This window comes from Trachypithecus francoisi, unplaced genomic scaffold (assembly GCF_009764315.1).
Source record: "Trachypithecus francoisi isolate TF-2019V2 unplaced genomic scaffold, Tfra_2.0 Lachesis_group4, whole genome shotgun sequence".
Taxonomy (NCBI): domain Eukaryota; kingdom Metazoa; phylum Chordata; class Mammalia; order Primates; family Cercopithecidae; genus Trachypithecus; species Trachypithecus francoisi.
Genome location: NW_022681469.1, coordinates 37,981,620 through 38,004,170, shown reverse-complemented (window position 1 = coordinate 38,004,170; position 22,551 = coordinate 37,981,620). Strand labels below are relative to the sequence as shown.

Below are 22,551 nucleotides of genomic sequence, written 5' to 3'. Positions count from 1 at the left end.
GTTGAATCCAAATTTATTATTGTTTTATTCTATGAGTACTTAGTGTGTGTGTGTGTGTGTATGTGTGTATATATATATATACATATATATATACACATAATGGAGAAGGGGGTATCTAGCCCTTCAAGTATTTATCCTTTGAATCACAAACAACAAAATTACACTATTTTAAAATGTACAATTCAGTTATTGTTTACTATAGTCACTGAATCTAAATTTAATCTATTTTTGTTTTGTTTGAACTTTTCTACAAATAAAACGTTAAAAATAAATACATTTGTGGGAATGAATGACACATCCTAGAGACAGATTGTGAGGAGAAAAACTAAAAGATACCAAAACTGAGCCTTGAGGATCATAACATTTAGAGATGGGGAAAGGGGAGAATCAGAAAAGAAAACTTAAATGGAGGAGTAAGGACAAGAAAGAAAATCAGGAAAGTGTGGCATGGCAAAGCCGAGAAGGAATGGGAGTAGTGGTAAAATATGGGAATTTCGCTGAGAAATAGACTTAAGATAAGGACAGAAAAATCCTTCTCATCTCAAGTGATTGAGGCTCAGATACGCCATTATGTCATTGGCAAGAAGGTGTAAAGAGGAGAGAAGACTGGGATTTGAACTTGGGTAAGGGAGGTAATGCTCCTTGCACATGAGTATTTGACTCTGCCAGGTTTACTACTAAAGAAAACTGAGGCAAAGACACAAGCCTGGGCAACAGTAACCTTGCTTCCCATTTGTCATCATCTCTTGTCTAATTATCTCAGGAGCTGCTAACAGAGTAGCGACTATGCCTTGTATCATAGGATCTGGGCATTTCTGAGTCCTTCAGACATATTTTCACGTAATGGTGTTCCATTCTACCTTTATTTCCAACATCTTCCTTGCTCCAAGATAGCTCTCTTCATTTATGACGATGAAGGATACTTTGAAGCCAGTATGAAGAAGTCCTGTAAAATCAATGAAGGCGTATTAATCCATTCTCACACTGCTATAAAGAACTACCTGAAACTAGGTAATCTATGAAGAAAAGAAGTTTAATTGACTGACAGTGCTGCAGGCTGTACAGGAAACACAGCTGAAAAGCCTAAATGTACTTACAGTCATAGCGGAAGGAGAAGGGGAAGCAAGAACATCTTCACGTGGCAACAGGAGTGAGAAAGAGCGAAGGAGGAAGTGCCACACATCAGTTCTCATGAGAACCCACTATCATGAGAGCAGCAAGGGGGAAATCCACCCCCATGATTCACTCCCCTCCCACCAGGTCCCTGCCCCAACCTTGAGTATTATAATTCAACATGAGATTTGGGTGGGGACACAGAGCCAAGCCACATCAGGTTTGTTAGAAAACTTAATTTAACCATGATGCCTCTCAATTTATGAAAAATAAAGAATTTGCCCATAGGTGATTTTTAAAGTCAACACAATTTTTGGAAAGGAAATGACAGTGATTTTAGCCATACTCTTATTCTACTTTCTTAAGAGGTTTTTTTAAATATATAATTTGTATTTGTTACCTACTTTATCATCTTAACTCTGTATCAATTTAGGAAATGGATACAAAGATTTGTTTATTCATTCCACAGATATAAATTCTTGCAATAAGTATTTACTGAGTGCCTACTGAGTGTCAGGTATTATTATAGACACTAGGCAACAACAGTGAACAACAACTCGGCAGCAAACAAAAGACAAAAATCTCTGCTTTTGTGAAATTTACATTAGGATTGAAGAAACAGTTAAATAATTTTAACAAGTAAATATACAATATGCCACATAATGATAAGTGCTCTGAAAAAAAATCAAACAAGATAAAAAGACAGAGAATGAGAAGGGGCACTATTGTAATAGTGGTGAGAGAAGCCCATTTGATGAGGTGGCATTTGTGCAGAGACCTGAATGAAGTGAGAAGGGAAGCCTTTCAGCTATCTGATACAAGCACATCCTAGGCAGAACAACAGTGAGTGCAAAAGCTCTGGGGTGGGCACATGCTGGTGATTTGAGAAACAGTGAGTAGAGCGGGCATTGTGACTCTGGCAAATAGTGAGATAGCAGAGAAAAAAAAAACAATGAGATGGGTGCAGAAAGGTTGGGCAATGGAGAGAGATCATGAAACACCTTGCAAACTATGCTAAAGACTAGATTTTAGGCCAGGCGCAGTGGCTCACGCTTGTAATCCCAGCACTTTGGGAGGCCAAAGCGGGCAGATCACAAGGTCAGGAGTTCGAGACCAGCCTGATCAATATGGTGAAACCCTGTCTCTAGTAAAATAAAAATTAGCTGGGCATGGTGGCGTGTGTCTGTAGTCTCAGCTACTCAGGAAGCTGAGACAGAAGAATCGCTTGAACCTGGTGGGAGGAGGTTGCAGTGAGCCGAAATAGCACCACTGTACTCCAGCCTGGGCAACAGAGCGAGACTCTGTCTCAAAACAAACAAACAAACAAAAGGACTAGATTTTATTGGACAGGGGTCAGAGGGATTGGGTGATTTTGAGAACAGGCATGGCATTATCCAATTTAGTTTTTAAAAAGGTATGTCTGAATATTTTAAGCTGGATAAGACCGAGCTTTTCTCACTTCCAGACCTATGTGTTCCAGACACTAAACTGCCCCTAATGCCAAATATTATTTTCAGGAACTAATTTCAATTCTAACTGTAGTAAAATTAGAGAGGCAATGTTTTCCTAGACTCAGGAAAACTAGAAAATAAATAAATAAATAATTTTAAGAAAATACTTTTATTTTATCTACTTTTATTTTCCAGTATCAGAGAAACATATATCATTTTTTTGACCATCAAAAACTTCTCTTTCAAATAATGCAGTCTCTCAAACTCTGAAGAAATGAAACCAGCTCTGGATTATTCTACCACATTTAGCAAACATACAAAATCTGAAACCTGAATGTGATGACAGGATTTTATTAAATCCTAGTGAAGTCATCTAAGTTAAGTTACAAATTATTTTACAAAAGTTACACACACACAAATCAGATTTTCCCCATCCCACAGTCAGTGCTGAGTTTTAAAGCCTGTCTGGCCAGTCTTGGCTGTTATAGTATTGTTCCTTTAGCCTATAAATGCCAAGGTTACTTGGAGGTAAAGGCCATGTGGTTATAGCAAAATAGAGAATTAATGGAATGAGGAAAATGTTCCAAAATATTAAAGGATAGGTGCTCGGGGGAAAAAAGTAAAAGAACTATTTGATTCATGGTTTTTGCCACCTTTTAGAATATAAACTGCAATCCAAACTCTTCAAAAAACACCGAGCATAGAAAAAGACAACGTTTTTAAAGTTTAACAAATAGTTTGCAGATTTATAGGGAAATTCATGACCTGGTGAGCAAAGGATACCATAAGTCTACACCCTGCAGTCTGCAATTAAGCATATCAGAGAAGACTTCCTGGAGGAAGTGACATCTGAGATGATTTTGAAGGACCAGTACAAGGCAGGCTGAGGAGAAGAATATTATTTTTGCTAGGGAGGTCTTTGAATTGAAACTTGGGGTTCTTTCTATGGCCATTGAAATAAGAATGTGACAGCACAATTATGTACAATCTGCATTCATTTTTCATTCTCTCCATCACCTCTCCAGATCCTTCTGGGGTGGTGGAATGCCTGTGGCTTTCGGACTAGCGTGGCAAAACAGAAAAGTTCTAATTCACTTAAATTTGGGTGGTTATTGGTTGCATGCCTCTGTGGTTCTTTTTCGTAATTTTGGGTCCAAAACTCTGAGAAGTATATCAGTTTCAGACATTGATCAAAATGTATTTTTAATTGGTGAGCTCATCACAGAAATTGAGAAAGATGGTAGAAAGAAAAAGAGGAAATGCTATTATTTGAACAATTCAGTTTTTGAACTTTCCTTCAACATTATTTCCCTGGCTTACCAACAAACTGGCACTACAGTTAGGTCCACAATAAATATTTCATTTTAATCAGAGTGTTGTTTGATCTCTTGTCTAGATGGCAGTAAACCAGAACACTTCCTTGACAATAAGTGATATAAGTAGACCTTACAAATACATTGAAAATATCTTGTGCAGTGATCCCATTTCTGGCATTATGAGTAAATTGGAGACCCGAAGTGGAAAGTAATGAAATTGGAGAGGGGAAATCTGTGAAGCTTTGACATTATATTTAAATCTGCAACTATTAACTACTATGCCCACTGGCTGTTTCCTAAATACAATTGGCTCTTTCTTGGGTCATCTTATTCTTTCACCATTTCCCCTCATCCTTTCCTACAAGGCATGTGTGCATATAGAGTTCGAGTATACCTAATCTGAAAATCCAATATCTGAACTGCTCCAAAATTCAAAACTTTTTGAGTACTGACATGAGGTTCAAAAGAACACTCACTGGAGCATTTTGGAGTTCAGATTCTTGGATTAGGGCTGTTCAACCGGTAAATATTTACTGCAAATATTCCAAAATCTAAAAATATCTGCAGTCCAATACACTCTGGTTCCAAATATTTTGGAAGAAATATACAATCTATAATGTGGATGATATGCATGACTGTACATGCTGCTTTGTGTCTGTGCTCTCTAGAATCAAGCAGGACATCCCTCGAGTACCAGAACTAACCTTAAGTTGTTCTTTGTACCCAACACATAGCTTAATATGATGAACAAAATGTTTGGCACATTATGTTCAAACTTGAATAACTACAGGTCAGGCTTTGAGGGGTAAAGCAGACCAATAGTTATTTAGAAGTCAAGAGAATATACAAAGAACAAAAAGATAGAGGGAATTTTTGGAAAAAACTATCTTTTATTCATTTATGCACTTGAATACAAAACACATACTGTAAAATAAATAAAAATATTCATGCCTGATGACAAAGAGAAGACTCTTATATCAAAATTTTAAGACAAAATAGATATGATTTTTCTGTTTTCTGTTGAGGAGAAGCAGAGCACTTTCCCACTGATTTTCTGACAATTTGTCATCAGGCTGAACCATGTATTTTCTGGGAACTTGATCAAGTAAAATCATTCTGGGACACCAAAGTGCTTTCAAAACCTAGATCAGGTTTCCTTTTGGATCAGGGATCTGACCAAGAGCATATAGAACTCTTAAGATGGATTAATTTTTACTCTGTTCTTCTGATCTGTTTCATTTATCATGTAATAAGTTGACAAAGGGACTGAAATACACAGAGACATGGAATTTTGGGGTTACCCAGAAAAACCTCCACTGACTCAGTCAAATTTGTGGTTTATATTTTAGCCATTGCTATGTTTAATTTCTGTTTGTTTTTACAATGCATATGAACAAATGTTTGATGAAAAAATTAAAAGAGAAGAAACCAAACGTGAAATGTGAGCACTGTTAGACTGGCCAACATTTATTAAAGACACCAAGCTAAATGACGGAAAATGTGAACAATCTGGGTTACTTTAGTTGAAAAAATAAACCATTTATAGTACCCTAATACCTTTTAGGCTTGTTTAGTAGATATAAAAGCTTTTCTTTCTTTTGTGTCAAAGTTCCTATTGGGTTGCTGCAACTAATAAAATCAAAATCATATTAATTTAATTTCTCCTTTAATTGCTTCTTCTCATGGATTATCTGAAAATTTCAGCAATGACGTGGTATCCTCCAAGATTCGAAAGAGTGGGCCAGAAGCAAATGAAGGACGGAGGAAAAGTAGGAAAATGAGGGAAGTTGTCATTTCTGAGCAACTACTATGTGTTAGTAGGTGCATAGCCTTTCAATAACCCCACTATGTAAGCGTTGTTAACTCTACAGAGGAGGAACTTACAGTTTTAAAAGGCTAGTAACTTGCCCAGGGTTAGTGGCAGTTAAGATTTAATCTTACTTCTGATTTATGTCATTTCTACTGCTTCATATCTCCTGTAAAACTCAGGTACAAGATTAAGACATGCCCGATAGAAAATCTCAGAAATAAATTGGAAGTATTTTCCTATATGTATATAATGAAATAAGAGTTAGAAATTAACATCTGTGGACTTCATTTATCTGTACAGTCATGGCCTCTATTAACATGGATGAGCAAGCACTGACCCTCTCTCCCTCTCTCTCTGTATATCTATATATACAGGGAGAGATGTGCTCTGTTGCCCAGGCTATAGTACAGTGGTCTACCTCGGCTTACTGCAACCTCTGCCTCCTGGGTTCAAGCAATTCTCCTGCCTCAACCTCCCAAGTATCTGGGACTACAGGTGCCTGCCACCATGCCCAGCTAATTTTTGTATTTATTTTAGTAGAGACAGGGTTTCACCATATTGGCCAGCCTGGTCTCAAACTCCTGATCTCAAGTGATCCACCTGCCTTGGCCTCCCAAAGTGCTGGGATTACTGGCACGAGCCACCATACTCGGCCTATAATATATTTTGAAATGATAGCAATAAAAAGTGTTCATGGCACTACCTGGATAATGGTGATTAAATATAATTTAATTAACATGGACTAAACTATAGATTTATTTTACCATTTTTTCAGGTGATTGAAGCAGAGCATATATGATCTCAACATATCAAGACTGTAACTGAGGATTATTTCATTTACCAGGTGTATGGTTTGGGGTTTTGGTTTTCTGTTAAATCTGTCAAGCTTTTTAGCTCAGTACGTCTCATTGCTTATTTAAAAATGTAATATGATGTGAAGGACAGAAATGAATTCAAATGTGTGTATTGGGACTTTCTAATGTCTCATAAAATAAGTTTTTAATTTTTATAATTCATTAGAGAGAACTAATATGATCTGTTTTTAAAAACATCCCTTTCTTTCGTTAGTTGTTTGGTTTTTGTTTTTCTGTTTTGAGACAGGGTCTCACTCCATTGCCCAGGATGAAGTGCAGTGGTGCTTTCACCATTCACTGCAGCCTCAGCCTTCAGGGCTCAGGTGATCCTCTTGCCTCAGCCTCCTGAGAAGCTGGGACTACAGGCTTGTTCCACCATGCCAGGCTAAATTTTCTGTTTTAAAAATTTGGAACGCTTCATGAATTTGCATGTGATCCTTACACAGGGACTGTGTTAATCTTCTCTGTATCATTCCAATTTTAGTATATGTGTTGGTGAAGTGAGCACCCTTAGTTTTTGATATTGTGATTTTCTTGCTTAGTATACTACAATGTATAAAGTACCATACTAAAGTCTCCTGTTTTGTTTACTAGTCTATTAATTCTTTCAAAAGAGGAGATACAAATAGAAACATGTAAGATCTCAAACCTTTAAGAGACATGATAAAATATCTACACAGATATCTATAACATTAACCCAGGAAATCTTTGTGTAGAGTTAACAGCTTGATTTTGAAAAAACATAAGATAATTTAAAAATATTTTGCTTTATTCTTTCCATGGTTTAATTACTATCATTTTATTTTTATTTATTTTATTTATTTATTTATTTATTTATTTTTTATTATACTTTAAGTTCTAGGGTACATGTGCATGACGTTTATATCATGTATAACTCCCCAATGCAATCCCTCCCTCCTCCCCCCTCCCCATGATAGGCCCCAGTGTGTGATGTTCCCCTTCCCGAGTCCAAGTGATCTCATTGTTCAGTTCCCACCTATGAGTGAGAACATGCGGTGTTTGGTTTTCTCTTCTTGTGATAGTTTGCTAAGAATGATGGTTTCCAGCTGCATCCATGTCCCTACAAAGGACGCAAACTCATCCTTTTTTATGGCTGCATAGTATTCCATGGTGTATATGTGCCACATTTTCTTAATCCAGTCTGTCACAGATGGACATTTGGGTTGATTCCAAGTCTTTGCTATTGTGAATAGTGCCGCAATAAACATACGTGTGCATGTGTCTTTGTAGTAGAGTAATTTATAATCCTTTGGGTGTATACCCAGTAGTGGGATGGCTGGGTCATATGGTACATCTAGTTCTAGATCCTTGAGGAATCGCCATACTGTTTTCCATAATGGTTGAACTAGTTTACAATCCCACCAACAGTGTAAAAGTGTTCCTATTTCTCCACATCCTCTCCAACACCTGTTGTTTCCTGACTTCTTAATGATTGCCATTCTAACTGGTGTGAGATGGTATCTCATTGTGGTTTTGATTTGCATTTCTCTGATGCGAAGTGATGATGAGCATTTTTTCATGTGTCTGTTGGCTGTATGGATGTCTTCTTTTGAGAAATGTCTGTTCATATCCTTTCCCCACTTTTTGATGGGGTTGTTTGTTTTTTTCTTGTATATTTGTTTGAGTTCTTTGTAGATTCTGGATATTAGCCCTTTGTCAGATGAGTAGGTTGCAAAAATTTTTTCCCATTCTGTAGGTTGCCTGTTCACTCTGATGGTAGTTTCTTTAGCTGTGCAAAAGCTCTTTAGTTTAATTAGATCCCATGTGTCAATTTTTGCTTTTGCTGCTGTTGCTTTTGGTGTTTTAGACATGAAGTCCTTGCCCATGCCTATGTCCTGAATGGTACTACCTAGATTTTCTTCTAGGGTTTTTATGGTATTAGGTCTAACATTTAAGTCTCTAATCCATCTTGAATTAATTTTCGTATAAGGGGTAAGGAAAGGATCCAGTTTCAGCTTTCTACTTATGGCTAGCCAATTTTCCCAGCACCATTTATTAAATAGGGAATCCTTTCCCCATTTCTTGTTTCTCTCAGGTTTGTCAAAGATCAGATGGCTGTAGATGTGTGGTATTATTTCTGAGGACTCTGTTCTGTTCCATTGGTCTATATCTCTGTTGTGGTACCAGTACCATGCTGTTTTGGTTACTGTAGCCTTGTAGTATAGTTTGAAGTCAGGTAGCGTGACGCCTCCAGCTTTGTCCTTTTGACTTAGGATTGTCTTGGCAATGCGGGGTCTTTTTTGGTTCCATATGAACTTTAAAGCCGTTTTTTCCAATTCTGTGAAGAAAGTCATTGGTAGCTTGATGGGGATGGCATTGAATCTATAAATCACCTTGGGCAGTATGGCCATTTTCACGATATTGATTCTTCCTATCCATGAGCATGATATGTTCTTCCATTTGTTTGTGTCCTCTTTGATTTCACTGAGCAGTGGTTTGTAGTTCTCCTTGAAGAGGTCCTTTACATCCCTTGTAAGCTGGATTCCTAGGTATTTTATTCTCTTTGAAGCAATTGTGAATGGAAGTTGATTCCTGATTTGGCTCTCTGCTTGTCTGTTACTGGTGTATAAGAATGCTTGTGATTTTTGCACATTAATTTTGTATCCTGAGACTTTGCTGAAGTTGCTTATCAGCTTAAGGAGATTTTGGGCTGAGACAATGGGGTTTTCTAAATATACAATCATGTCATCTGCAAACAGGGACAATTTGACTTCTTCTTTTCCTAACTGGATACCCTTGATTTCTTTCTCTTGCCTGATTGCCCTAGCCAGAACTTCCAACACTATGTTGAATAGGAGTGGTGAGAGAGGGCATCCCTGTCTTGTGCCAATTTTCAAAGGGAATTTTTCCAGTTTTTGCCCATTCAGTATGATATTAGCTGTGGGTTTGTCATAAATAGCTCTTATTATTTTGAGGTACGTTCCATCAATACCAAATTTATTGAGCCTTTTTAGCATAAAGGGCTGTTGAATTTTGTCAAAAGCCTTTTCTGCATCTATTGAGATAATTATGTGGTTCTTGTCTTTGGTTCTGTTTATATGCTGGATTACGTTTATTGATTTGCGAATGTTGAACCAGCCTTGCATCCCAGGGATGAAGCCCACTTGATCATTGTGGATAAGCTTTTTGATGTGCTGCTGAATCCGGTTTGCCAGTATTTTATTGAGGATTTTTGCATCGATGTTCATCAGGGATATTGGTCTAAAATTCTCTTTTTTTGTTGTGTCTCTGCCAGGCTTTGGTATCAGGATGATGTTGGCCTCATAAAATGAGTTAGGGAGGATTCCCTCTTTTTCTATTGATTGAAATAGTTTCAGAAGGAATGGTACCAGCTCCTCCTTGTACCTCTGGTAGAATTCAGCTGTGAATCCATCTGGCCTGGACTTTTTTTGGTGGGTAGGCTATTAATTGTTGCCTCACTTTCAGAGCCTGCTATTGGTCTATTCAGGGATTCAACTTCTTCCTGGTTTAGTCTTGGGAGAGTGTAAGTGTCCAGGAAATTATCCATTTCTTCTAGATTTTCTAGTTGATTTGCGTAGAGGCATTTATAGTATTCTCTGATGGTTGTTTGTATTTCTGTGGGGTCGGTGGTGATATCCCCTTTATCATTTTTTATTGCATCTATTTGATTCCTCTCTCTTTTCTTCTTTATTAGTCTAGCTAGCGGTCTGTCAATTTTGTTGATCTTTTCAAAAAACCAACTCCTGGATTCATTGATTTTTTGGAGGGTTTTTTGTGTCTCTATCTCCTTCAGTTCTGCTCTGATCTTAGTTATTTCTTGCCTTCTGCTAGCTTTTGAATGTGTTTGCTCTTGCCTCTCTAGTTCTTTTAATTGTGATGTTAGAGTGTCAATTTTAGATCTCTCCTGCTTTCTCTTGTGGGCATTTAGTGCTATAAATTTCCCTCTACACACTGCTTTAAATGTGTCCCAGAGATTCTGGTATGTTGTATCTTTGTTCTCATTGGTTTCAAAGAACATCTTTATTTCTGCTTTCATTTCGTTATGTACCCAGTAGTCATTCAGGAGCAGGTTGTTCAGTTTCCATGTAGTTGAGCAGTTTGGATTGAGTTTCTTAGTCCTGAGTTCTAGTTTGATTGCACTGTGGTCTGAGAGACAGTTTGTTATAATTTCTGTTCTTGTACATTTGCTGAGGAGTGCTTTACTTCCAATTATGTGGTCAATTTTGGAATAAGTGCGATGTGGTGCTGAGAAGAATGTATATTCTGTTGATTTGGGGTGGAGAGTTCTATAGATGTCTATTAGGTCCGCTTGGTGCAGAGATGAGTTCAATTCCTGGATATCCTTGTTAACTTTCTGTCTCGTTGATCTGTCTAATGTTGACAGTGGAGTGTTGAAGTCTCCCATTATTATTGTATGGGAGTCTAAGTCTCTTTGTAGGTCTCTAAGGACTTGCTTTATGAATCTGGGTGCTCCTGTATTGGGTGCATATATATTTAGGAGAGTTAGCTCTTCCTGTTGAATTGATCCCTTTACCATTATGTAATGGCCTTCTTTGTCTCTTTTGATCTTTGATGGTTTAAAGTCTGTTTTATCAGAGACTAGGATTGCAACCCCTGCTTTTTTTTGTTCTCCATTTGCTTGGTAGATCTTCCTCCATCCCTTTATTTTGAGCCTATGTTTGTCTCTGCGTGTGAGATGGGTCTCCTGAATACAGCAGACTGATGGGTCTTGACTCTTGATCCAGTTTGCCAGTCTGTGTCTTTTAATTGGAGCATTTAGTCCATTGACATTTAAGGTTAATATTGTTATGTGTGACCTTGATCCTGTCATTATGATATTAACTGGTTATTTTGCTCGTTAGTTGATGCAGTTTCTTCCTAGCCTCGATGGTCTTTACATTTTGGCATGTTTTTGCAATGGCTGATATCGGTTGTTCCTTTCCATGTTTAGGGCTTCCTTCAGGGTCTCTTGTAAGGCAGGCCTGGTGGTGACAAAATCTCTAAGCATTTGCTTATCTGTAAAGGATTTTATTTCTCCTTCACTGATGAAGCTTAGTTTGGCTGGATATGAAATTCTCGGTTGAAAATTCTTTTCTTTAAGAATGTTGAATATTGGCCCCCACTCTCTTCTGGCTTGTAGAGTTTCTGCCGAGAGGTCTGCTGTTAGTCTGATGGGCTTCCCTTTGTGGGTAACCCGACCTTTCTCTCTGGCTGCCCTTAAGATTTTTTCCTTCATTTCAACTTTGGTGAATCTGGCAATTATGTGTCTTGGAGTTGCTCTTCTGGAGGAGTATCTTTGTGGCGTTCTCTGTATTTCCTGAATTTGAATGTTGGCCTGCCCTACTAGGTTGGGGAAGTTCTCCTGGATGATATCCTGAAGAGTGTTTTCCAACTTGGTTCCATTTTCCCCCTCACTTTCAGGCACCCCAATCAGACGTAGATTTGGTCTTTTTACATAATCCCATACTTCTTGCAGGCTTTGTTCATTTCTTTTTCTTCTTTTTTCTTTTGGTTTTCTCTTCTCGCTTCATTTCATTCATTTGATCCTCAATCGCTGATACTCTTTCTTCCAGTTGATCGAGTCGGTTACTGAAGCTTGTGCATTTGTCACGTATTTCTCGTGTCATGGTTTTCATCTCTGTCATTTCGTTTATGATCTTCTCTGCATTAATTAGTCTAGCTGTCAATTCTTCCACTCTTTTTTCAAGATTTTTAGTTTCTTTGCGCTGGGTACGTAATTCCTCCTTTAGCTCTGAGAGGTTTGATGGACTGAAGCCTTCTTCTCTCATCTCGTCAAAGTCATTCTCTGACCAGCTTTGATCCGTTGCTGGCGATGGGCTGCGCTCCTTTGCAGGGGGAGATGCGCTCTTATTTTTTGAATTTCCAGCTTTTCTGCCCTGCTTCTTCCCCATCTTTGTGGTTTTATCTGTCTCTGGACTTTGATGATGGTGACGTACTGATGGGGTTTTGGTATAGGTGTCCTTCCTGTTTGATAGTTTTCCGTCTGACAGTCAGAAGGACTGTCTGTTGGTCTGTTGGAGATTGCTTGAGGTCCACTCCAGACCCTGTTTGCCTGGGTATCAGCAGCAGAGGTTGCCGAAGATAGAATATTGCTGAACAGCGAGTGTACCTGTCTGATTCTTTCTTTGGAAGTTTCCTCTCAGGGGTGACGCCACCCTGTGAGGTGTGGGGTGTCAGACTGCCCCTAGTGGGGGATGTCTCCCAGCTAGGCTACTCAGGGGTCAGGGACCCACCTGAGCAGGCAGTCTGTCCGTTCCCAGATCTCAACCTCCGCGTTAGGAGATCCACGGCTCTCCCCAAAGCTGTCAGACAGAGTCGTTCGCGTCTGCACCGGCCCCCGCTCTTTCCCCTAATGGACTGCAGCTGTGCGCTGTCCGCAGAGGTAGAGTCTACAGAGACAGGCAGGCTTCCTTGAGCTGCTGTGAGCTCCACCCAGTTCGAGCTTCCCAGCGGCTTTGTTTACCTACTTAAGCCTCAGCAATGGCGGGCGCCCCTCCCCCAGCCTCGCTGCTGCCTTGCGGATAGATCGCCGCAGACGGCTGTGTTAGCAGTGAGGGAGGCTCCGTGGGCGTGGGACCCTCCCGGCCAGGTGTGGGATATATTCTCCTGGTGTGCCTGTTTCCTTAAAGCGCAGTATTGGGGTGGGAGTTACCCGATTTTCCAGGTGTTGTGTGTCTCAGTTCCCCTGGCTAGGAAAAGGGATTCCCTTCCCCCTTGCGCTTCCAGGTGAGGCGATGCCTCGCCCTGCTTCAGCTCACGCTGGTCAGGCTGCAGCAGCTGACCAGCACCGATTGTCCGGCACTCCCTAGAGAGATGACCCCAGTACCTCAGTTGAAAATGCAGAAATCACCGGTCTTCTGTGTCGCTCGCGCTGGGAGTTGGAGACTGGAGCTGTTCCTATTCGGCCATCTTGCTCCGCCCAATTACTATCATTTTAAATCACCTTTCATTATACAAAAACACATATTGAAACAAAGAACTGCTCATTTTCTAGTGATTACAGATATATCAACATAGATAATATTGATAATTCTAGCAAAAATTTAATTTTAGAAATCTGATCATTTTAAGTCAAAGGAGAAGTACATCTAACACACTATGCTAGGTTGAGAATATGAAGTACTGCTTTAAATGTTTGCTCTGGAACCAAATGTAGAAAAGTTTAGACGAGTCATGGACCAATCATTACTGAATTCACCTCAAGGATATTTTCACTCTTCTCTACTTGGTAATAACCACTAAGGGAATAGGGAAATTTCCACACATATGTAAGAAATGTGAAGGATTTCCAGATAGATATGCATTTTGAAGAAAACATTTATCTTCAGTGTAAAAAATTCAATAAACATAAGTTAATTTTTCTTTCAAAAACACTACTTGCTACTTATTCCTGGTGTCTTGATTTCTAACAAAACCTCAAAGTTGGTTGGTGTTTGGTCTGAATGTGTATTTCTATGAGTGTGCTGTAAATTGGCCTTGGAGAAATAGGGGTTTTCTTGAGTCCAGGAAGCCTTGTTGTGTTGTTTGGCTGTTACTTGGTGCCTTGACTATAACACATGAAGGGACTATGTGGCTTAGGTTGCTGCTTTCCTAGAAGGCAGGGGGAGATGGTGTTTAGTGGGTCTGCTGCTTGAGTAGGCCAAAGAAAACCTTGTTGTAAGTAGCGCCTCAGGGTGGAATACATTCTTTGCCAAGCATGTCATTCAGTTTTCAGAAATAATTTAGCTGCTTTGGGATGTGGAGAGCAGGAAGGAATTTTGCTATTGGCTGCTGGAACAGCCCTGATGAATAAAATGGTGGGGAGAAGATTGCTGAGAACGATCTGTTGCTAGGAGCTGGGGGGAGTTGAAACTTCAGTCTGCTCAGTTGGCACTAGCTATATGCAGTCTGTTGTGGGCCCTGTGAGAAAGCTACCTGCAGGCTGCTACTCCGTAAGCAAACAGCCTCCCTTGTACCTTCTGACTGCTCCCAACTGTCAGGCAAATGCTTAATCAGCAGCTTTTGAAAAAGAGCATGATTAATAAACCCATAAAACTTTCTTCTCTGATTAAAGTCACAACTGTGTGGCAAAATCTATTAGAGCTTAGTTAGAGACCATTATAGTAGAGAAAATAAATTATGAAAGGGCAGATTTGTAGGCACTCTAGGAAAACAGATTTGGCTAGACTTAGTCCTGTCTCCCAGCTGTGAGAATTAAATAGGAGTCTGGGGACATGTAAAAGTTAGTGCAGGACGTAGTTATAAGACAGCAGGGAAAATGCTATGACTGAAAGGCAGCAGCTCTCTATGAAACGCACATTGATTTTCAAAGGCTGAAGAGTGTTTCTTCAGTTCCCCATGCTACTGTGCGCTGATAGAGAATAGATGAGACCAAATTTTAGATCACACTAAAGTTTCCCTTTTTTTCAGCTTTATTTTTAAACCTTTTCCCACAAGTCTAGCTCATTAGAGCAAAAGAACTTTAATGAGATAATGGGCATAAAGTCAGTCTGGAAAGTTGAAAAAAAACACCATTTGGTTGTCATTACTGGATTGAACTCAATTTTCGTTTTGTGCATTTTTATTAAAGTTAAGGATATCAAATATAAATGTTGATCAATGTTTACTTCTCCAGAATTGCACACTAAAATAATGCATTTTCATAAAGTAGCTAATCCACAAGTTTCCAGTTAGTAGAGCTTTGTTTTTACTTTAGTTATTCCTTAAAAATAATCTTTTTTTTTTTCTTTTCTAGAGAGTACCCAATCAGTCCTGGTACTATTAGGAGAGCATTCCTAAAGCAGGTTTTAAAAGTAATAGCAAATTAGTGCATTGACTCTCATTTTAAAATGTATTACTTTAGGCTCATTTACTTACTGCTTTACTCTATAAATGTTTGTTGATCATGAGAAATACATGAGATCACATGAAAGTACTGCCAGGGATACAAAAATAACAACAGTACCACTAATACCTTTACTGTGACTGATGCAATGGATAACATCGAATTACTTACAAAGGGCAAACTGTACATCAAGCACTGTTCTCAACACTTTACAGAAACTCATTTATTACCCACAACAACTTTAGAAGTAAGTCCTATGATTATCCTTTACATACTTGAGGAAACTAAGGCACAGGGAGGTTAAGTAATGCCCCATGTTAAACAGCTAGTAATGGGCAAAGCTAGGATTTGATTCAGGCAGAATAATTGCTACAGTTGAGTGTGTGCATATGGGTGTGTTTTGTGTGTGTGTGCGTGCACGTATGTGCTTAATAGAGGTAACAGTAGAAGAATGCTTAGAAAAATGCTGAGGGCAGAGGCCGTAGAATTCTAGCTATTGAGAGAACCATGAAACTGACTTGAACCATGAACTTTGAGTAGGAGCTGGATGTGCAGAGATGGAAGCTGAGCCTGGCAGCACAAGAGTAGCAAAGCAAGCTGTCCAAATCCCCTAATCCGTGGAGTATACAAAGTTGATTATGGATGGTAAGGTCAAGCTAGCAGATGAAACCAAACTGTAAACCTAAGAATCAGACTAGGAAGTGTGACTTTCGTTTAATGCCAATGATAAATCATTGATTTTTTTTTTTTTTTTTTTTTTTTTTTACTATTGGGGAGATATGTTCAGAAATATGTTTCAAAGTTTAAGTCTAATAACAATGTGTGGTTAGATTGCAATAGAGAAAGACTGACATGTGTTCAGAATAAGATTACAATAAAAACTCAGAAAATAGTGTTGAGGTAGCAGTTATTATGCAAAAGACAAGGTGGTGTCAGCAGAGTTTATTGTTTAGGAAAAAAATCACTCAGTATCTTATACCTTGGCATTTATAAACTAGACAATCTCAAAACATGTTATTGAACCAAACTGACAAAATAAGAAGGCTTTATTATTCAAATACAAGCTTCTGAGTGTCATGAGTACACACCTTTTTTGATGCCTTTTTATAGCTTCTTAGATAAAAGCTCATTTTTGATAGTTACATTCGGTATGGTTTCATGGGCACATGCTATGTTTCTGTGTGAAAGATGAGTAAATCAGATCCATTTTCGTTGTAGTTTTCCCCAGATGGCAAGTGTGAGTGGAGCAAGTACACTTTTGCCTGATTGGAAGCATCTGCGGTTTATTTGCTATGGTGTTGTTCCTTAATTTTTTTTTTTTTCCCTGACTCATGCTTAACAGAGTGCTGCCCAATCCTGCTTATTTTCTTCTCACTGCAACTTTCATATCAGCTGCCATTGGGGTTGTCTTCTTATTACTCTCTGAAATTCACTGTGCCAGAGCCTTCTCTGCTGCTCATATGAAATACAGCTAATTCAAAGCCCTTCCTGTAGCTGTAGATCCAGGTGGTTACAAGATTCCACGTGCTGGCATAATGATATCACAGATATGGCATGACCTATCAAAGCATGTGATTTTATGTTAAGTTTTATTCCTATCAGTAACTGAATACACTGTCTCTATCGGTTATTTCTGAGCCTGTTACATGGACCTTCAAACCTGGGAAGATTCCTCTGAAGCAAATGTGATAATAGTAGGGATTTTAACTTCTGCTTTTTTCCCCTGCCCACAAAGGGGTGGTATTTTAGGTCATGAGAAACAATGATGATGCCTTTGGCAAATTAAATTCAATGCCAGGGAATAACTCTACAGTCTATAAGTGCCAAAAACTATTGAAATTCACAGAAATGGCATCAGAATGATTGCTTCGAAATAGGAATTACAAGTGCATTTTAGCAGTTGTAATTGCGGAGCTAAGAAGAACATAACAAGAGCTCTTAGACCACCAGTAGAAGCACAGCATTGCCCGGAGTAGTTCTCTATGATTTATAGGCTGAAGTAGTGAATGGACAGTAGGGACAGTCCACACATGGGGTATAATAATGAGCAAGAGTGTGAACACCTTGGAGAATAAGATTCAACTCGCTGACTTTCCCATCCGTAATAATTCAGTCAACAATGTTGAAAGTATTTTCATTGGGTATATGGTCTTTCTGTGTGCTACAGAAAAATACAAATATAGGGCCGAGCATGGTGGCTCACGCCTGTAATCCCAGCACTTTGGGAGGCTGAGGTGAGCGGATCACGAGATCAAGAGATCTAGACTGTCCTGGCCAGCATGGTGAAACCTGTCTCTACTAAGAATACAAAATTAGCTGGGCGTGGTGATGCGCGCCTGTAGTCCCAGCTACTTGGGAGGCTGTGGTGAGAGAATCGCTTGAACCCGGGAGGTGGAGGTTGCAGTGATCCAGGATCACACCACTGCACTCCAGCCTGGCAACAGAGCAAGACTTCATCTCAAAAAAAAAAAAAAAAAAAAAGGAAGAAGAAAAAGAAAAATACAAATATAGAAAAAAGTTTCTATTTTCTAAGTCAGTGTCAGCCAATGGAAAAATAATGTGAACCACATATATAATTTTAAATTTTCCAGTAGCCACATTTTTTAAAAAAGTAAAAAGAAAGAGGTGAAGTTAATTTAAATAATATGTTATTGGACCAAATATATCCAAAATATTATGTTTCAAGATATAATCAATATAAAAATTACTAGTGAGATAGTGCACATTCTTTTTTTATTTTGTCTTCTGAACCTGGTGTGTATTGTACAGTTAACAGTGCATCTCGTCTGAGACTGGCTGTGTTTCAAGCGCTCAGTAGTCACGTGTGGCTCATTACTACCATATTGGGCAGCACAATTCTAGGCATTTAAAAAGCCAGCTGGTATGAAAGGTTTTATATGATGATAAAGGTGCATCCATGTAAGATTTTCATAACTATCATATTCCTCATTTAATGAATTAATTAGGGCAATGTTTCCAAGAGTGTGGCCAGAGAAACATCACTTTTCCTATAAAGTATTATGTAAAAAGTGGTGTGCAAGGATATAAGATCAGAGACTTCTGGGTTAGCCCTAGAACTTAAAGTACAATAAAAGAAAATAATAATCATCATAGTAATTGTCATTTTTATTTTTATTTATTTTGTGTTCTCCTTAATTTAAAAAAAAAAAAAAGAATTTTTCTTCAGCCTCTCTGCTGATGAAAACCTCAGGTGTGTTGACGCATATGCGGACTTCCAACAGGAGAATGTGTATACATTTCCTATTCTCAATTGGTCGTGAAATTGTTTTTGCATAGAGCATCTCTTGGGCCTAGTGTTACAAGGAATATACTGTGGAAAATGCTGATTTAAGCCTCAAATAAGTGATGTAGGAATTTGGAAATAGGAAAAAGGCAAAATGGAGAGGTCCTGGGAGCCTTTTTTGGAATGCAGGTGTACCTTCAGTTAATTCTTCTCAAGTGTGTACAGCAGAATTTATTACAATATTTGGCTTGCTCTGCACTTGGCTGTCTCCCCACAAGTTTTTAAGTTTTTTATAAAAAAGTCTTATTTACATTTTTATACCACATTGGACCAGGCACAACTATCAGTAAATATTTGTTGAATTGAATGAAACAGAAAGTTCAATACAGACCAGTGCAAAGTGGGGAACTTAAAGAGAAAGGAACTTCTCTAGCCCAAGAAGAGAAACAAATCACACCAAGAAGTTAAGGTCAATGAGAAAATGACAATGAGAGCAGTAGTGTCATCGTAGCAGTGAAGGGCCTCTCAGCTCCTCTCAGACATTCAACTTCAGAGTCATTCACAGGAGAATATCCACATTAAAGGCAAAGCAAAAGAGGATAGAGCAGTGAAGAGAAGGTTAGATAGGGCAAAGCAGATAATCACACATCAAAAGCTAACAAAAACCTACCTTCACTGTAACATGTGTGGGTGTTTCTGCCTTTAATAGATCAGTCTCTAGATTTTTGAGAAAATCGTATTTGAGATATAAGGTAGGAGGAGGTGCACATCAGATGGGAAGGTCAAGAACAAGAGCGTAGGGAACAAACTCTAGAAAATGTACTTTTCTATCCAGATACCCCAAGAAAGACAAAGTTATAGAAATGAATTATTATCAAGACCAGTCTGGTCAACATGGTAAAACCCCGTCTCTACTAAAAATACAAATACTAGCCTGGCGTGGTGGCACACACCTGTAATTGCGGCTACTTGCGAGGCTGAGGCAGGAGAATTGCTTGGACCTGGGAGGTGGAGGTAGCAGTGAGTCGACATTGCGCCACAGCACTCCAGCCTGGGCAACAGGGTGTGTGAGACGCCATCAAGAAAGAAAAAAAGAGAGAAAGAGGGAGAGAGTGGGAGAGTAAGAGACAGAGAGAGAGAGAGAAGGAAAGAAAGTGAGAGAGAAAGAGAGAAAGAAAGGAGGAAGGGAAGAAGGGAGGAAGGGAGGGAGGGAGGGAGGAAAGGAAGGAAGGAAGGAAGGAAGGAAGGAGGAAGGAAGGAAGGAGGAAGGAAGGAAGGAGGAAGGAAGGAAGGAGGAAGGAAGGAAGGAAGGAAGGAAGGAAGGAAGGAAGGAAGGAAGGAAGGAAGGAAATGAGACAAATGCCCAGAAAATTGACTTCTTTGCAGATTTTTGTGGCTTTTCTCACACCTAGATAGGGAGCAGTTAGCTCATATTTCTACCTGGTAAGCCCTCTAGGAATCTAATTTCTGAATCCAGTTATAAATACAGCCCTTCACAGAGGAAGACAGAAAGCAGGGAGTAAAGTAATCTCAGTTTCATCTTCTGTCCTCCTCTCCTCTACACCTAATCTGCAGCTTATATTTTTTTCCTATCTGACAAATCCTCCTTTTAGAAGTAGACTTCCCCCTTAGCCTGAACACAAAAGAAGAGAAAGATTTCCTCCATTTCCTCCATATTCCACCACTGATGGGAATTTTTAAATGTTAGATAAAACAGAAATATGGAACAAAATTGAGTATGCTAATGAAAGTTGGGTATACTATAGCAAAATTAATCTTGCAGCCATAATTGTAGTGAGAGACCATTCCCAGAACTTCTGGATACATTTCAGAGAATAATTTTTCGTGTTCTAGACTTAGACATCAAAAAGAAAAGGCAATTTTCTTAATTCTACTCTCAGCAAGCATCTCCAGAACATTACCTCTGACCTGGCTTCCAAACACCAGACATACTCTTTCAGCTTATCCTTCCAAAGTTTTGGCCACCCAAAGAATGCACCAGGCTGAAGATCAAAGAACTCTGCTGGTTTACACTTGGCTGCTGGGACAGCTCTGTGTTGTGCCTCTGCTGGAATTAGTGCTGTCTTCATCAGAGGAGTCAGCCACAGGAATAGGGCAACCAGTCATTGGAGACAGGAAGAAGTGGCGAGGATAGCATCAGTGCAGTGTAAAAGCTGCACTCCCTGCTTCCCATGGGAGACAATGGCTGCTGTAAGAGGGTTTAAGCCTGGGAGAGCTGTGGGCATCATTTGGAGGTAGTCTTCTATCTAGAAATTGTGATCACCATTAGGTCATGATCACAACAAGACAGTTGTTTCAAGAAAAAAATTACTTTCCTATAGGTTTTTTCTACAGTTGGGCTCCAGAATTTTAAAAACACATTCTGACTTATTATCTCAGTTGACCCTCCCATAAAATGAAGCAAGATTGGAAGTCATTAGACTGATGGAAACTTGAGAACAGAGAGAATCCTGTTTCTCTTGTACCTGCCATCCCTCACACAGCATCTGGCAGTAGTGAGCTGTCTGTAAGTATTTGTTGAGTAAATTAATAGATACCCATTTTGCAAGTGGTGAGCCTGATTGGGAAATAATTAACAATCATGCCCAAAATAGGAAAGATGTTAAGTAACTGAGTCAATGCTATAACCCAGGTCCTCTGATTCATTTTCCAAAGAGCCTCTAGGAAGGCTTATAGACCTAGTGAGCTTTCAAAACATGTGGTGGTTCACTGAGTGCCTTTTTTTCTAGAATTATTCCCTCCTTCTGGCTTAGGCTCTTGCTAATTTCTGAAGCCAGTTGTTCCTATTTTAAGACCCGCTGACTCGCAGCCCATGATAAATAAATATGACACACCTGTCTCACCACCAGAGGACATGATACATCCTTTCCAGATCTTTTCCACTCTCCTCAAGCTTTCATCCCAATGCCCTAAGTCTCAACAGATTGTTAAGAAGATCAAAGTCAACTGGTATAAACCTACATCTCCAAATCCTTCTATACCTTCACAGATCCGTTATCTAAGAGGGAGCTGTCTCTTCTCTCAGAGGCTAATCCCTCCACTTTCCTCAGACCTATTACCGCTTTTCTCCTGGGAGCCTGGGTCCACCAATTAATTATTCTTCGAACTTATCCTTTCTACTACCTCCTTCTTCTCTGTCAGCAAACATACAAATCCCCCCCATGTTAAAAAATAATCTTTTTATCTTTGTGACTCCTGGTCATGTCTTACCATCTTTCCCTTTCCTTTTCTGTCAACAGATAGACTCCTCAGCATAGCTTCCACTCTGACAACAGACCATTCTATACCATCTCAAAGTCCACAGTAGCTCCCTAACTGCCCCTGTGGGCCTTTTCCTTAGCTAAGACACTAATTACTCTCAGGGTAGTTGAGCAGCAAGGCCATCACCCTCTGTTTCCCTTCTGTGCTGCTTCTGACTTCATGGTGCTGAGGAAACTCTGAATTTTCTGTCTGAGGGAAACAGGGCCACTGGAATTGTTAACAAGTGTATAACAACAGGAGGAATTCTGACTAGGTGTCATGGAGGAAAGGGTAACTGTATTAAATGAGTAGATTATGAGGCTATGTTTTGTTTTGGTATTCAGGAGCAGAAGAATAGAAGAAGAATAAAGAAAGAAAAAGGATGGGAAGCTGCTCGTCAGTTGTGTGTCACATGGTAGGGCTGGCTTTAGGTCTTGGGGTTGTCCACGCAAAAGGCCAAAAGAGGCAAGACACCCACTTCTCCACTAGAGCACCTGCATTTGCACCTGCACTCTGTGAGGGTTCCCAACCCTTGCTTTCAGGGAGGCGAGGAGGAGGAGCTCAGAAAGGAGAGATCCACTCAAGTCTGTATTTCCTCAAACACCCCACATTTCAGAACCCTTGCAGGAGAAGAACTACCTACTCTAAAAACCTCTTTCACCTATTTAATGATGC

At 39.3% G+C, this 22,551-nt stretch overlaps 1 protein-coding gene and 1 non-coding gene across 4 annotated transcripts in view; one reads left to right on the top strand and one right to left on the bottom strand.

Moving 5' to 3' along the window:
- CPED1 (cadherin like and PC-esterase domain containing 1) overlaps positions 1 to 22,551 on the top strand; it is a 313,276-nt gene that overhangs the window by 203,691 nt on the left and 87,034 nt on the right. The gene's annotated exons all lie outside the window — the stretch shown is intronic.
- On the bottom strand, positions 6,946 to 7,052 carry LOC117073791. The gene has a single exon (XR_004433360.1). It is a non-coding gene; the product is annotated as a U6 spliceosomal RNA (small nuclear RNA).